Below are 12,986 nucleotides of genomic sequence, written 5' to 3'. Positions count from 1 at the left end.
CTACAAGGGTCTTGTGGGTCAAGGCCTCAGAGTGCTTTAGAGGTTGCTGAAGCAGGGGCCGAAGGTAAGGCTGCTGCTGTTTGTGCTGATTTACCACCTCTCCCTCATCCACCATGAGGGGATCTTCTCTGACCTCCTTGACCGGATTGTCCTCTTGCTCTTCCAAATGAAGAGTAGAATTGAAAGGACTTACCCCTCCAGGTAGATGGGCCTGCATAGGGTTGCTGAGGCTGTCTAATGGTGGTACTAAGGGATTTAGTCGCCGCATTTGAGGTCTGCAGCTTTTCCAAACTCTCATCCAGCTTGCGACCAAACAGCCTCAAGCCATCAAAGGACATGTTGAGTAATCTAGCTTGCACATCTGGTGCAAACCCAGACTTCCCCAACCACGCAAATCTGCGTAACACTGTGCTAGCCGCAATGGATCTGCTGATGCTGTCTGCAGTATCCAAACCTGATCAGAGACCTTCACCCATTGCCTCCTTACCATCATTGATGATTGTCAGGAAGCCATCTCTTTCGTCTCCTTCCGGGATGTGGTCAGCTGCAATAGCAACACAGTCCCACAATAATTGGTAAATGTGAATCTAGATAAAGTGCAAGTCACATTTGCTGACTTCAATGCCATACTACCCGCAGTGAAATACTTTCCTTGCCCAGGCATCCACTCTCTTTGCATCCCTGTCAGGTGGGACGGATTGGTTGGCTGACTGCTTTGTGGATGTAGCAGCCTGAACCACCAAGCTTTCTGGTGTGGGATGGTTAGTGAGATACTCTGCATCACTGCTGGATGGTCTGTACTTCCTTGCAAGGTTTTTATTTACTGCAACCACAGTTTCTGGTGTCTCCCAATTTGTGGAGACCCTATTCTGTAATGCCATGTGAAAGGGCAAAATTGCGTCTTTCTGAGGACCCTGGTCCAAGATGTCTGTCATGCCATCTTGCTCAAAAGATGGAGTGATCCTACTCCATCTTAAAAATTCGATAACCTTTTCCATATGTTTTCTGTATGATGAGTCAGCATGCTCAGTAGGGTCTGGTTTGTCAAACTCGTACTCTGGCGAACTATCCAGTCCACTGGCTGACTTAAGGTCATCGTATACATTTCTCAGCCTGGACTCATCAGATATTAGTTCCTCTGGCACCTTAGGGGTACCAAACTGTATTCCAAAAAGTGGTGTATCGTCATCAGAGGGAAGTTCCTCCTCATATATGGCTGACTTAAAATAGTCCTTCTTAGGTAAAGGTTTGTAAATCATTTCCTGCACCACCACAGGCTTTAATATCATTATCATCACATAGCATCACTGTGAGGACTTTAATAGCAAGATAATCGCACCCTATCTCTGTGGGGACTTTAATATCATTATCATCACATGCCATCACTGTGGGGACCTTAATATCAAGATAATCACACACTATGGGCCTCATTACAACCCTGGCGTTAAGGGGTTAACGGGGCCGTAAAAGGCTGCGGCGCCGTTAAACCCTTAACGCTAGATTCACACTTTAACGCCTGCTTTTTGCAGGCGTTAAAGTCCAACCCGCTAAGGGACCTTGGTGCTAATTACGGCACCGTAATTTACGGTGCCATAATTAGCGCCTTCCCCATTCCCATTGAGCCCTATGGGCCAAAAATGGGAATGGGGAAGGGGCCATGGTGAATGGGGATTTACCGCCCCGCCAACCTTGGAATGGGGCGGTAAATCCGCCATCCACCATGGCGGAATCCGGCATGGACCATGGTGCTGGACCATGGTCCAACGCCAGGGTTGTAATGAGGCCCTATCTCTGTGGGGACCTTACTATCAAGATAATCACACACTATCTATGTGGGGACTTTAATATCATTATCATCACATACCATCAATGTGGGGACTTCAAAGTTATCATAAACACACACCAGCTCTGTGGGAACCATAACACAAATATCACACACAATATTTGTGAGCACCTGGATATCAGTATCACAACATACAATCTCTATTGGGACTTTACCATCCCCAACATCATGTCTATAGGAGACTTAAAATAATGAAAATAACATACCATCTATGTGAGGACCGTAACATCATTATCACATGTGGGGACTTTAACATAAACATCACAGACTGTCTCTGCGAGGACCTGGACATTAGTAACATGACATAAATATATATTGGTGCTTCAACATCACCAACATAAAACACCACATCTATGGGGACTTAACATCATGATAATCATGCACCATCTCTGTGGGGACTTAAATATCATCACATACCATGACTGCAGGGACTTTAATAGCAGGATAATCACACACTATCTCTATGGGGAATTTAATATCATTATCATTACATAGCATCACTGCAGGGACTTTAATAGCAGGATAATCACACACTATCTCTTTGGGGACTTTAATATCATTATCATGACATAGCATAACTGTAGGGACTTTAAAGTTATAAACACACACCTGCTCTGTGGGGACTATAACACAAATGTCACACACCATCTTTGTGAGCACCTCAATATCAGTATCACAACATAAACTATCAGTTGGGACTTCACCAGCATCAAACCCTTTGTATATGGGTACTTTATCATCATTTTAATCACACACCAACTGTGTGGATGTTAACATCAGTATTATAAAACAACATAGGTATGAGGGCTTCAACATGATTATTTGTACACAGCATCTCTGTGAGGACCTGAAATCAGTATCATGACAGACAATCTTTATTAGGACTTCAACATCCTCAACAACAAACACCATTTTAATGGGGACTGTAACATCTTCATCATCAGACCAATCATAGAGAGGAGATGTGTTTCGGTGGACAAGATGGTGACTGTGAAGAAATGTAACCTGTATTCAAATCTCTGCTTCTCCACTTGACCATAGAGTGTGATCCTGAGCCATTCACCTAATCTTTATGTGCCCAGTTCTTTTCTGAAAGATTTGGAGTGTTTTATAATATGGTTTCATGCCGGATTTAGTACATTTTAAGTGATTTCTTGTGGAAAATACAACACCATTACAATCTATTGTGTATACCTACAGTGCGGGCATATACTCATATATAGAAATTGAATGGTGTAATTTACAAAGATGTCTATGAAATAAACATTTAACTATTTGCATAGGGATACATTAAATTCCAAATAAGAAAAATGAAGTAAGTCTTCACAAGGATGGTACCACACGTTCAGGTCCCCACATAGATGGAACCATACACGTGATCATAAAAAATATGAGTTTTTGCATATTTGAAGCTGGATCCTGTATAATCATTTTTTTCCAAATCTATTTCTGCTGTTAGTATATTTTAAAAATATTGGGAAAGGTTACTCCCCAGTGTGCATGTTTGTCTGCCTGTTAGTGTGTTTGTGGAGGGAGGTGGGATGGGAGAAAGGCAGGGAAGGGGGATAGAGAGGGAGGAAAGAGGGTTTTGGGGGTGAAACCCATGATTTACAAACAACTTGACAGTGTGGGAGAGGTGGTGAAGGGCGGGGGATCGGATTCGTGTGGTGGCAGGGTTAGGAGTCATCTAATGTCATGTTTCTGAATATTTAGGGCCGCACAAAATTGACCAAAAATAGCAGTCTTTTTTATGTCTGTTCTGCAATATGCACAAATATCACATAGAATCGATTATTATGAATCTCAGAACTGGTGACTGGTATGGTATAAAAGCTGATTAAGAAAGCTAAACAATAATAATGCATGCAACAAGATGATTTGATTTGAGAAGCTGATGAAGAATGAAAACTGAAAAGTTTGATTAGGAAAGTTTGAAATGTCAGTGAAAGACAGGTTACCATGACATTTGTGAAACCAACATTTTTTTAATAACTCTTTTTTTAGTTTTACAACATATAAACTCATTCCCCCCAACATTTAATCACCCATTATCACTGAAGTACATGACACCTTAAGTTTGATCAAGGGGTAGTTAGAAATTCACTTGAAATATCATAAAATAAACAGCACATACAACTCCATAAATTGGCTTATGTGAAGTCAAAACGTGTTCTATCAATATATACTAATGATGAGGAATCAGAATTTAGGGCCAAGTGCATAGAATGTTTTACGCACTGCAAAGTGACTTTGCTCCTTAAAAGTACAGTTTATGGCATGCAACACTCAATTCCCTGCTTCATGGATCGGACTTTGCGTAAGTTTGCCTGGTCCATCATGACTTTAGGTGTTGCTGAGCACTTTGCGTGACACGCCACCCAGAGTGTGGGAAGGGCCTGCACAAAGAAACCAATAGGGACCAGAACATACATACAGCAACCAAGATCACAACATATTTGTCCAAATAGACCCCCTCAACGAGTTCCAGAAAGCGGGCAGAGAGTGGGCAAGAACGTGAAATGATTGATACAACAGACTTTCCAGATGCTAGCATGCTAGCGTGTGCCCGGATGATAGACTGGCCGAGGGTAAAACAATTAATATCAAAGGGCTCCTGGTGAAAGCAACCCTATTCTACCCAGGAAGGCTAAAGTAACTAAAACAAAAGTGAAAGGGTTGGAAGAACAATCTTACTATCTATCCTCCTCCCTTCTATTTCTCTTTCCCAAAACCGCACATCTTAGAGTATGAAATCACACCCAAAAGGTTCCAAAAAAGTTTACATATTTGGAATAGTTTATGAATTTCTATTTTACATATTGAACATCATATTAAAGACAAAACACAAGTTCAACATGAATTGCATGTTCAGAAAAAAACAGAAGACTGTATTAACAGGATAGTGTCGTTTTAACAAAACGCTTATTGCAGTTACTACTGTCGCTACAGCACGTAGAACGATAGGTGTCAAACAGAGTGATCAGATAAATTAGAACAGATGAATCGTACAAATCTCAAAAATGAAACACAAAACAATTGACAGTGATGGTGTTGTGTTTTGTTGAAAAGCGTCTACACCGGGTGTTTCAGCCCTATAATGGAGCTAGGTGAGCCATTTCTTCCTAGGGCCTTCATCAGGACGGAGGGAATACTGTGGGCCTCATTACGACCCAGGCGGTAAATTACCGCCTGGGTCGTACCCTTACCACCATGGTGTAAACTACGTTTACACCATGGTGGATGGCGGATTTACCGCCCCATTCCAAGGTGAGTGGGGCGGTAAATCCCCATTTCCCATTTTACCCTTCCCCATTCCAATTTTTGCCCCATAGGGCTTAATGGGAGTGGGGAAGGTGCTAATTACGCAACTGTAAATTACGGTGGCGTAATAAGCACCATGGTCCCTTAGTGCCATGGATTTTAACGCCTGCAAAAAGCCATGGCGCAAAGGGACCTCGGAATCAGGCGTTAAGGGTCGGCGCCGTTTACGGCGCCGTTAACCCCTTAACGCCTGATTCGTAATGAGGCCCTGTGTGGTCAAGATGTTCATGAAGTGCTGTAACAGGGAAGGAGAAAATTGGATAAGGGCATGCTCGAAACAAATTCGGTTTAGGGCGTGACAAAAATCACTACATGTCGAACTGAAAAATATAAAAGACATGGCTTACCTGTGGGGACGAGAGTCTAACCACAGATGAAGGTAACGTAGGTAACCTAGTGGGAAAATTGTACAGTACCAGGTGAGTATATCAGGTATTGTTAGATTCACTCATAAAGAACAGGGGAAAGGGGGGTCCACATATAAACTAAATGGATCTTACCTATTAATGATAGTAGAGCGTCCAAAAATCAGCACGCTAAGGCTCTGTCTTTATACCCATAGTGCTAAAAAATAAAAGGGTATATATTGTCACTCTCAATGTGCAATCTAAGAAGTGCTTGATCCATGCAGAGACTTCAAATTAGGAAAAAACTAGGAAAAAACCTGGGTAGCATGCTTACCCGAGGACAAGCGGTAGAAATCTCTCACAAGCAGCAGTATGTGCTTGGGGGAACAACCCATCTATTGGGGTCACGGGCGCAGGATCTAAAACATAAATGTCAAAACATGAGAAGTCCAAAAGAATTCTCCTTGTGAAAGGGGCACAATACTGTGCAGGGACTTGAGCATCTGTGTACTTACCTCAGTCCGTGCTTAACGTGTTTAAGCAGTGAGAGGCCAGCTAGTGCGTGATAGATGCTAGCGCGCTGCTGCCGACGGACGGGCACCCAGAGAGGCGCCTTCTGCAGTGTCTGAGCGTATCTGCTGAATGCACAATTGTGGTGAAACGGCACGCCGTTGCTAAGGGTCGTGTATAGTAACAGCGGGCGCCATCTTGGATCAGGAAATGGTTGATAGAAAGTGCTAGCGTTCCAAGAATACTAACTCAGTAGTAACAAAGGGTGCATGTTATAGGGGTAATCATGTTCACATATTATATCAAAAGCTAGGGGTGATCGAGCTAGATGTGCAGTTTTGGGAAAGAGAAATAGAAGGGAGGAGGATACATAGGGCCTCATTACGACCCTGGCGGTAAGGGGTTAACGCCAGCGTTAGCTGCGCCGACCCCTTACCGCCAACTACGAGGTCCCTTAGCGCCATGGCGCTTTTAACACCTGCTTTTAGCAGGTGTTAAAATCCATGGCGCTAAGGGACCATGGAGTTAATTACGCCACCGTAATTTACGGTGGCGTAATTAACGCCTTCCCCACTCCCATTATGCCCTATGGGGCAAAAATGGGAATGGGGAAGGGTAAATGGGGATTGGGGACTTACCGCCCCGCCGACCTCGGAATGGGGCGGTAAGTCCGCCAACCACCATGGCGTAAACGTAGTTTACGCCATGGTGGTAAAGTCACGGCCCAGGCGGTAACTTACCGCCTGAGTCGTAATGAGGCCCATAGTAAGATTGTTCTTCCAACCCTATCGCGAGGGTAAAACAAGCCATACCAGTTTACACACTGGATTTGATGTTGAACGAGGTGGTTGCATGACTTTTAAGCATAGCTTCCCATATGAGGGGTGGCTGTGCCCAGGGCATAAATGAGGGGCAATAGATTCAAGAAGAAGTATGTGCTGTGCTAGAAGAGGCACTAACAATGCTCGACATCCCCCAGCCGGAACAGTGTTAAGAAGGGGAACTAATCAGGGAGGAGGTAACGATGTGACATTCATTTATGTTGCTGTTTTGTGATTTTAGTTTCTTAGGTCTCAATGTTTTTTTGGTTAAGGACCACAGCACTCCATTCACCCCATCTATGAGAGGAGACAATCTTTTCAGGCAATCTGTCCCCATCAGAAATGGAATTTCACAAATAGATGTGATCAATACCTCTTGTTTCATTCTGTGCTTTCCTATTTTTATGTCAACCTCAGTTACACCTATGATGGGCACCTCCTCCCCATTAAAGTTATGCACTGGACCTTGATTTTCCTTCACTGTGATCTGATTCTGTGCGGATCTCCCTTCATTGATACTCTTTACCAGCTCCTTGGACATAATTGTGGCCTGTGCGCCAGTGTCAATCATTGCACATTTTTGGCATTTTTCTTGTACAGTGATGGGAGCATAATATCTGTCCTCAACTTCCTCTAATACACATAAGAAGTGTGAATTCTTACTGATTTCAGGACTCGCCTTTCACTTTTGGCTAAGCACATTGGTAAATGGAAAGACATTTTTCCCTCCTTTTTACCCATTTCTGCGCGAGAGACTTTATTCATTTCTCCATGTTCAGAGGTTTTTTGGAGTGTGGCCACTGTTCGCCTATCCATCCAGGTATCATCAGAGGCCACATTACAACCCTCCAACTGAACATTTGTAACAACATCATTCAGCAATCTGTCATTGTTTAATTCTGTGCATTTGTGATCATTTAGTGTGATACCAGCCCTTTCAGCCTCTTCAAAAATATGTGGCTCAAAGAATTCTTCAGGTGATTGACCTGTACCCTCCTTTTGAGTATTTCCTTTTTCTACCTGTGTTTGGTCATTGTTTTGCTTCCCAGGGAAGGAGCTATAGCATCCCCACTTACTCCCTGTTCACTGGTATTCCTCATGCATGATTCATTTTTGTTAAATCTGACTCTTTGTTCTTTTGGATTTCCCAGTGTTTCTTTTTTATTTGCACAAATCTTCAATGTTTGATTTAGTTGTAGGTTAAACTGTACCTCTTTTTTAGAAGTATTTGCATTTTCTGTTACATGTTTCTTTTTGGCACTGCAGGTGTAATAAGTACTTAGTCACTTCTCAAAAGCCCCCTGGTCATTGCTAGGGCCATCAGCCCCCTCTTTAGATGGTTGTTTGTGTGCTGTATAGAGCTTTCCTATTTGCTCAGCTAACATTTTCACTTGGGCCTCAACGCACTGGAACCTTTCCATCTCTCTAGAATCCTCTTTCTGTGGCCTAGGTCGATATTGGTTGTTTTCCCCCTGATTGGATCTATTCTGATACCTCTCAGGTGATTGATGTCTGTTGGGATGGTTTCTGAACTGTTGATTCATTTGTGGAGGGGAGCGGGTGCACCCATCCTTTGATTATAGTCCCCTGGTGGGGAATCATTGTACTGACGTGGATTGTAGTTCATGTTTTGCCTCATGTCCTGTCTCTCAGATTGTGGGTACTGGCCCCTATGTTGATTTCCATTATCAGTAAATCGATCCACATATCAGGATCTATCCTGATTACCATATATCATGGTGTTGGGATCAAATCTGCTCTGTGTCCCCAATGTCTGGTAGGGACCATCATTTCTTTGATCTTGATTTTGTCTCTGGTTATTGTTCATACCTGCCATATCAGGCCGATATCCTACCCGGGGTCTGTCCCCTAAATACCTAGGGCTGATGTAGCTCTCCCTATTACTAGGATCATGTGATTGGAACATTGGTACAGGAAAGGGCGATCTTTGTTGATGACCCCTTTGTTCAGGTGTCACATTATTTTTACCTTGGCCTTGAGCAGACTCAAGGGACATTTTGGCTGACCTGATTTCCATTACTGTGGCTGAGGGTTCTTTAGATTTAGGTCTATTATCTTTCATTTTATCACTTTCTCTACCCTGACAATAGAGTACCTCATATAGTTTTGTGCTTTGATGTACAATCCATTCAAGGGACTTGTCACGGTCAAATTCACGGACCAATTGGGATATGATGACTTTCTGTAGCCCATAGAAGTATGCAGTTTTAAACTCATTGGAATTTGGGTCAAAAGATACATCAAAGCGAGAAAATGCTCTTTTTAGTTCTTGTAAAAATTGGCGAGGGGATGTATTAGGCCCAGCAGTGATTGTGTAAGCGACTTTCTTTGCCTCCTGCAATGACTGAAAAGGAGAAAAATGACGCCTAATTTCTTTTTCAAACTCCACCCATGTCATATTCTGCTGTTCATTTAATCCCCTCATGATGCTGGCCGTCGGGGCATCTAAAGTTAAATGAAAATATTGTCTGTACTGTTCCTTAGGTATCTGGAGTGCTTTAAAAATGTCATGAACCGCTTCTAAGTGATCCTCAATGCAGCATTCACCTCCCTTTTTAAATGGTTTGATCAGGGCTTTAATGGATTTCATTATTTTTATGGGGCTACTTGTTGCAATGCCTGGAATTGCACTACTTTGTGATTCAATCCTGTTTTCAGGTGTATGAGATTGGTGGCTGCCCCCAATGGGAGTATCAAATCCCCCAAGGGCGCTGCAACCAAGTTCAGTCACCGGCCCAGTCACTGGAGCACTAGCTCTTTGGGCAGAGCTAGAATTCACCTCCACTCCATTGAATGTGGTACCCTGCCGCCTATCCTGGGACCTGGGAATGCACATTTGTTGTTCTAAGTCTTTGCACTTTTTAAGGAGCGTGCGTGCTTCATTTTGCAGATAGTTGTTTTCATCACTCATTTTATCTATTACCTTCTGCATGTCGCACATTTGCATTTGGCATTCATTTAATTCTTTGTTTCTCTTGTCTTTTTCTTGAATCATTTTAACCATTTCTTGCTCTGCACTTTGGAGATCACTTTTTTTTCAAAATTTTCTTTTTGTAAAATCTGCATTTCCGAAACAATCTCATCTTTATCCTGTCTAATGTGGTCCACTAAGGCTTTTAAGTGTACCAATTCCTCAAATTGTTTCTTGCTTTTGGATAACTGAGCATCAAAGTCTCTGCATTTTAATTGCATGTCTTTTTGGCATACATCCAATTCTGCTCTTAACATTTCCCGATTTTTACTTGCCCCATCTAATTCAGTCTTTAACCTGTTAATTAGCTGGGTATCATTTTCCTGCATTCGTAGGTACCTATTCAAAATAAACCCTATTTTGGTGCCGTATTAAACAGTCTTTCTCTGCATCTTTATCGGCTGCATTCAATAATCTTGTAAGGCAGACCTGAATTATGCTGCCTTCTGCAAAAATATTGTCTAGTTTTTCTTTCTGCACCTCACCCTGAATGCGGTCATGCCATTCTAAGGTACTGTTCGACGACCACGTCCCATGTGCAAACAACTTTGCCTCTAAATATTGCACTAGGTCTGAAAATCTGGTTTTCCTTTGTGACATTCTGAAATTCGTTTTTAGTAACAGACTGCTATTATGAAATGGGTTCCCTTTAATGTACAGATGGCAGTGTGAGACACACTTGCCACGCTCAGTAGGTGCTCTGTGATCACTTTCCCGGCCTGCAACGCACCATAAATATGTTGGGTATTTTGTGTAGATTTGGGGCCTGGCGGTATTTTCTTACTGCCAAAAATAATTTAGCAACAATCACTCCTTGTATTCAGATTGGGTTATGTATAATAATAATACAGTGGATATGCATTATTTCAGTACACAGACATGTGTGGTTGGTGGTATCTTGGTGAGCATAGTTCCTTTGTTTTATTTGTGGCCCCAATATCCAGAACCCATTATTTTTGTTTAGATTTTTTGTGTAATCTCTATAGAGACCTCAGGCTTGCATTTCAGGAACACCACATTTTCATTTTTAGTGTGCCACCATGGGCAATTTCTCGCTGTCTTATCTACGGCAGCGAGCTGTCATGTGGTATTTTTCACTAACTTATATACGGTAGTGAAGTATGTCCCAGGTCTCTATTTTTGCTAACTCATGCACCTTCAGCAAAAAGGCTATAACACACACAGTTATTTATATTTGCTCATACTGAATGACATGCACACAGCTGCAGCCAAATCTTATTTTTAGCTACCTTGAAAATGACAATTGCACTGTCTAAACATCTCCCCCCATCATCAGCACTGTATTGGTAAATATAAAACACACCACCCGTCTGCTTTCAGATATTTTTGTGTATTATAAAAGTTGCATTTAAACACGACCTCACTCTTTACAGAAATAAATGAAATAGCACAGTAACAGCATTATTTGTGATACACTGAAAAGAGAGTGACGGAGACAAGAATTCAATTTGCAACATTAAACACGTGAGTAAAGCACAGGAATCTCCTTTCTTACACTGACTGAATATTTTCGTACACACTCAGCCCCCACACCCCAGCGAGATAATTACCAGGCTTATTCAGTATGTAACTTCTTTGGCTGGTCGCCTTCTGGAGGGGTTCACCCAGCAAGGACAAGCATCTGCTGTCACTCAAACTGGGACTTGTTGACTGGAAATCCCAGTCTCTGCAACCAAGATGAATCTGCTTTAGGAATCAGGCATCCCCAGCTTTCAACCCAGTCCTTCCTCGAGCTGTGTCAAGATGTCTCTCCCTAGCTCCTTCCTCGAGATTAAACAAAAAAACTCTGGTTACCTCCTACCAAAGGATCCTAACCAATACAATTCTATCATGCCCTAACCACACTCTGCACACAATGGCTTGGCTTATACAGTTGCAACTGTAACCAAACTGATTTCCTGCTTATTCGAGGTATTTGCTTCCTGCAGTTACTGTGGACAGAAAAGCAGAGCAAAAGGAAGAGGAAAAAAACTGAATGTGCATTTAAATAATGACTTTCAGAGCCTGTCATTTTCCATCCATGCTCACTGAAGAACCCAATATTATTAGTGGGTTATGATCAGGTTAGTTGTTAATGATGTTAGTTTATTAATTTTCAAATGTGTCTCTTGCAACATAGGCATTTCAGGTGAAAAATAGTGCGCATTTTGAATGTACACATGTGTGCTTTTAACTGTGAAAAAAAAATATTTGCATTTTATATGTAAAAAATCGTTTTTGACTGAATAACCTGCCCTCACTTATATGTCCATGTTACACTGGCAACACATAGCTTGAAACAATTGTATCATAGCAATGCACCAAACCCATGCAGTGGTACTGCATAAAAAAAAAAACATGCTACACATTGATCCTGTGCAGTAGTGCTGTACTCTGTGTTGTAACACGCTAAATAACCTTACAACACAGTGTATTGGAAGCTTCACTTTCTACCTCATCTTAGTTGTGTCCTGAATCCCCGCGACCCCTCAAAAGTTGTGAACACGTCGTCTTCTCGCTCAACATCCTTTTCATCTTGTAGAAGAACATCTTATGATCCAGAGTTCTCTTCAACTGAAACAGGCTCTTTTGGTAATACTAGTGTTAACCAAACAGCACAGTTTGACATGTAAGAACAAAATAGGACCCTCTTAATGAAGGGCGGGGGATGTCAAGGTCCCCTCATGGGGTTGGGGGGAAAGAGGTGCAACTAAGGAAAAATTACGTGCAGAAAAGTGCATTGCTAGAGTAATTACCGATTTCAAAGGAAACAACGAACTTGAATAGGTCTAACGTATTGCAGTCTAGAGACAGTGAACAGGTGGAATTTTATAGCGAAATACACCAGGATAGGTTTTACTGCACATCTCTTCTAGACTGGTTAACAGCAATATTTTGGAAGCTGCTCTACACTTCCTTCCAATGAGTTATGATTTGAGAGAAGTGAATGGAGCAGATATGTTAGCCACTTTAAAGTGTGAAGAAAAAAGAGCATTGCCAGAGACATCTCGAGTGCAATTTCAGCCTTTGCAAGAGGCATTCCTAGTATTTGATCTGTTACTTAGATGAATATCAACACTTCCTCATGCACCTTTATTGGAGGAAAAAACGGAGAACTAGTTGCGGTTGGTGGTGGCATTAGCAACGGATTC

This window comes from Ambystoma mexicanum, chromosome 1p (assembly GCF_040938575.1).
Source record: "Ambystoma mexicanum isolate Mex_15411 chromosome 1p, UKY_AmexF1_1, whole genome shotgun sequence".
Taxonomy (NCBI): domain Eukaryota; kingdom Metazoa; phylum Chordata; class Amphibia; order Caudata; family Ambystomatidae; genus Ambystoma; species Ambystoma mexicanum.
The sequence above is the reverse complement of the archived record's forward strand: the minus strand, read 5'-3'. Positions refer to the sequence as shown.